Source organism: Dama dama, chromosome 9 (genome assembly GCF_033118175.1).
Source record: "Dama dama isolate Ldn47 chromosome 9, ASM3311817v1, whole genome shotgun sequence".
Lineage (NCBI taxonomy): Eukaryota > Metazoa > Chordata > Mammalia > Artiodactyla > Cervidae > Dama > Dama dama.
The window spans coordinates 99,205,329-99,210,296 of NC_083689.1; the positions used below are offsets into that span (position 1 = coordinate 99,205,329).

A 4,968-nucleotide genomic window follows, 5' to 3' on the forward strand; every position below is an offset into this window, starting at 1 on the left:
CTGCCTACAATGTGGGAGACACTAATTCGAACCCTGGGTCAGGAAGATCCTCTGGAGAAGGAAATGGCAACCCACTCCAGTACTCTTGCCTGGAAAATCCCATGGGTGGAGGAGCCTGGTGGGCTACAGTCCATGAGATCGCAAAGAGTTGGACACGACTGAGTGACTTCACTTCTTCTATCTGCATTATAGCTATTATTTTTATGTTAGAAATAGTTCAAAATAAAAATCTAGGAGTGGATCATCTACTGACTGCAAAGCAAAATGGTACAATTATTTTGTAGGGCAATTAGAAAATATTTAGTGAAGTTGAAGATAAGTGTAGTCTGTAAAACAGCAGTTACACTGAAATGTGTACACTTTAAAGCAGTGTTTTTTTTTTTTTTTTTAATTTTAATCCAGGGATGATTTTGTCTCCCAGGGGACATTTGACAACATCTGGAGACATTTTTGTTGCTCATATAATAGGGATTACCATTGACTTGTAGTGGATAGAGACCAGGGATGCTACTAAATATCCTGCAATGCAAAGTGTAGTCCCTCACTTCTGACTTCAGCAACAAAGAATTATCCTTCCCAAGGTGTCAAGGTTGAGAAACCCTATCCTAGAGAAATGCACATCCATGTATAAAAAAAAAAACATATTTAAGAATGCTCATTACAATGCTTATAGCAATGAATATATTGAGATAATAGAAATATCTATCAATCTGCTGCTGCTGCTGCTGCTAAGTCACTTCAGTCGTGTCTGACTCTGTGCGGCCCCATAGATGGCAGCCCACCAGGCTCCTCTGTCCCTGGGATTCTCCAGGTGAGGATACTGGAGTGGGTTCCCATTTCCTTCTCCAATAGAGCATGCCTCAATATATTTTGCTATAGTCAGTCAATGGAACTGGATAATAATGAAAATAATAAACATGTTGAATAAAAACATGCAGAGGAATATATAAGATATATTTTCTATAAAGTACAAAAATGTTCAACAGAAATGTAGTTATAAAATATGCACAGAAGGCTTCTGTTGGCTTTTTACTTGGAGGAGGCAAAGGTGCAGCCTTCTTAGGTCGTCCGGAATCCAGGTTCATCTGACACCAGCTGCCTCCACCATGCCACCTAAATTTGACCCCAGCAAGGTCAAATCTGTGTACCTGAGGTGCACCAGTGGGGAAGTTGGTGCTACGTCTTCTCTGGCCCCCAAGATCGGCCCCCTGAGTCTGTCTCCAAAAACGGTTGCTGATGACATTGAGACAGAAAGAGGCAGAAAAACATTAAGCACAATGAAAATATCACTTTTGATGAGATTGTCCACATTGCCTGGCAGATGTGGCATCAGTCTCTAGCTAGAGAACTCTCTGGAACCGTTAAAGCAATCCTGAGGACTGCCCAGTCTGTGGGCGGCCATACTGATGGCTGCCACCCTCACGACATCATAGATGGTATCAACAGTGGTGCGGTGCGGTGCCCAGCTAGTTAAGAACTGCAAAGGAAAAAGAAACAAAGGATTATTTGACAACCAAAAAAAATATGCATAGAAGCAATAAATATTGAATTAATGGTTAATTCTTGGGAGGACAGGAGGGAGAGGCATAGTAAAAGAAAAGGGAAATAGATTAGGGAATATTACGTACTTAATCTAAATTCTACCTGTAACTTGAAAATTCTAAAAAGTTGATGCAAATATTGCAAAATATTGTTCAGTTTCTAGTGGAAGTTTGTATTATCTTCAAAAAGTATCATGGTAATCTGAGCTATGTGCATTATTGAAAAGTTTTTCATGAAGAAAGCTTCCACATTTTTATAAATGCCAATTTTTATTAACATCATTTTCTTTTAGCTTATATCAAGATATATGAAATCTGCTCCTTAGAAATAATAATCTTTTTTCAGGCAGAAATCTGAAAATAGTCTTAAGAAATTGAGGTTTATGGCTGTTTACTGATCTAAATGATTTTGATTCTCTATTTGCTGGATAGAAAAGATCATCTCCCTTTAATACAACCATTTCTATTATTTCTTCACTATCTGTCCAAATTTATTTCTTTCTAGATTGTTCTGACCCACCCCCTTGATCTGTTAATCTTTGATTGAAGAAATAATTTTCCAGAAAGAACAGAAACCCAATCATGCCAATTCACATCTTTTAGTTTTCAAGTTCTTGAATTAGAAGTCTCAAGACAGTGAACCTTTTCATTCTCTCAATTGCTTTAATGGAGGTCCAGACAAAATTCCAAATGACTATTTTTGGAATGTTTTAAGTTGTATCTGTTTGTGTGATGACACAATACAAGTATCTTTACAAGATTTTGATGTGGAATAAGTCAGTGGATTACATAATTTATGCTAAAATTATCAGCAAGACTTTTTCTTCAAAGCCATTTTGTGTGCTTTTCAAATATATCCTGGTCTGATACTCATACAAATATCAAGTATGTTATGAAAACAGCAACATCCTCTGTGCTCCTTTTTCAGAAGACCCTGGGGAGGAAGCTGTGTTCCCATCAGAGACCCTGTCTCGGGAGGGCTCTAAGAGGAGGAACTGCCCAGTCTCCATGTGGAAAGGCAAATCCCTGAAGTTTTTTTTTTCCTCTAGTTTTTAAAACTGAAGTATAGTTGATTTATTTACAGGGATTTAATTTTTGCTGTAAAACATAGTGACTCAGTTATAGACACACATATATATTATTTTTTAATCATCTTTCCATTATGATTTATCCCAGGGGTAGGCTATAGTTCCCTGTGCTATACAGCGGACCTTGTTTATCTATTCTGAATGTAATAGTTTGCATCTTCTAACCGTGAATTTGCAGTCTATGCTTCTCCCTCTCCCACTCGGCAAACACAAGTCTCTGAGTCTGTTTCTGTTTGTGCCATGTTTTACATTCCACATATAAGGGATATTGTAATTGTATTTATCTTTCTGACTTAATTCACTTAGGGTTATAATCCCTAGTTGCATCCATGTTGCTGCAAATAGCATCATTTTGTTCTTCTTTATGGCCTAGTAATATTCCATTATAAATAAATATGTGTGTGTGTGTGTGTGTGTGTGTGTGTGTATGTACACATAACACATTTTTTTCATCCATTCATCTGTTGATGGACATTTAGGTTATTTCTTTGTCTTGGCTATTGTGAACAGTGCTACTGTGAACATAGGGGTGCATATATCTTTTTGAATTAGTTTTGGCTTGGGTGTATGCCCAGGAAGGGGATTGATGGGTCATATCGTAGTCCTATTTTTAGTTTTCTGAGGAAGCTCCATACTATTTCCCACAGTGGTGGTACCAATTTATATTCCCACCAACAGTGTAGGAGGCTTCTCTTTTTTCCACACTCTTTACAGCATTTATTGTTATTAGACATTTTAATGATGGCCATTCTGGTTTGTGTGAGGTGGTACCTCATTGTAGCGTTCATTTGCTTATCTCTAATAGTTATTGATGATGAGCATCTTTTATGTACCTTCTGACTTCTATTAAAGTCTCCTGCCAACTTTTCAATTGTGTTTTTGTTGTTGTTGAGTTGTATGAGCTGTTTGTATATTTTGGAGATTAAGCCCTTGTCTGTCACAACATTCGCAAATAATTTCTCCCATTGCCTAGGTTGTCCTGAAGTACTGATGGGGGAAGGGAGAGGCTGCCCAGCAACACTCTGCCTCTCTCCAGGCTTCACTGGATTTTTCCCCCTTCAGGTCCACTCCCTCAATCACCACAACTTTGCCTGTGAGACTAGAACATTCCAAATTTCTGCTTTTGACCTGTTTTCCATAGCTTTATCCTATTCTTGTCACCTGTTATTATTTTAGCACCTATAAATATAGATCTGGTCAGTACAGAGTTTATTTATAGCTTTATATCCCTTTTTTGTTGTATGTATTTTGGTGATGTACTACCTCATTTAATAGGCAACTAGTACTTTGGGTTAATGTTGAGTTTAGTATCAAAGAAATTTCGAGATCAGAAACAGATGAATTAGTTTGAAGTCAAGCATTTCTCACTAGTTTTGATGTGATTTGATGTGTTGAATGATAATTAAGCACAGTACCACTAGATTTTAAATATGAATGTAGCCTACCTTTAAAATATTCTTATTTTAGGAACTATCAAGATTTCTGATTAAACATGATAGAAGTGAAAAATAAAGAGATAAATGGGTAAAAACTCATAAGGTTAAAGTAACTTATAAAAAGGACTCTTCTCTTTTTTTGGTGTTTATAAATGTGGGGAAAGTGTTCCTATTAGCACTTTCAGCATGGCTAAATCATGCTCACTAATAGTCTGTTAGAGAAGGGGTAAAGAACCTGGATCCCAGAGCCAACTGACTGACATTCTAATTCAGGGTTTGTATTTACCAGGTTTGTGAACTGTGCAATTCAGTTAACCTTTTCTTAGTATTAGTTTCTTCATCTGTAAAATGCCTATCCCATAGGATTTTTCCAGGTACAGTATAATTCAATACTTGCAAAGTACTTGTAACCATGTCTGGATCAAATTAACTGCTATTCATTAAAAAAAAAAAAAAGAGAAGGTGGATCTGGTGAGAAGCAATATCAATAATGGGTAGACACTGGAAAGAAGATTAAAATGGCAACCAAATTGACAAAATTAAGATGGCTGAAGATAGTTTATATATCAGAATACCCAGAAGGCTCAAAACCTGGGAGAACCAAGTATCAGTGAGAGCAACTGTAAAGGTGGTCTTATAGTCAGAAGAGTCAGCAGAAAGTCTGTGAGAAGACTCACCAATTTTCTCCACAACCATCATCGTCAGATACCTCCTCTTCTCCACCCCCAAAGAAGAAATGAAGGTTAATCACTAGAGAGTCTGAGTCAGAGGGACTCTGACTCATGAACATCAAGCACAGGGGAGGGCTTGGGTGCCATGGGAATGTGGGAATTAACTCCACATACAAAGCAACGAGAAAGACATGTGCCTTCTTTGACTGTTCCCAATGCTATAGCGGCCAAT

The 4,968-nt window shown here is 37.5% G+C and overlaps 1 pseudogene; it reads left to right on the top strand.

Moving 5' to 3' along the window:
* The first annotated feature begins 1,052 nt into the window (after positions 1-1,052).
* On the top strand, positions 1,053-1,474 carry LOC133061503 (large ribosomal subunit protein uL11-like; annotated as a pseudogene).
* The last annotated feature ends 3,494 nt before the right edge of the window (positions 1,475-4,968 follow it).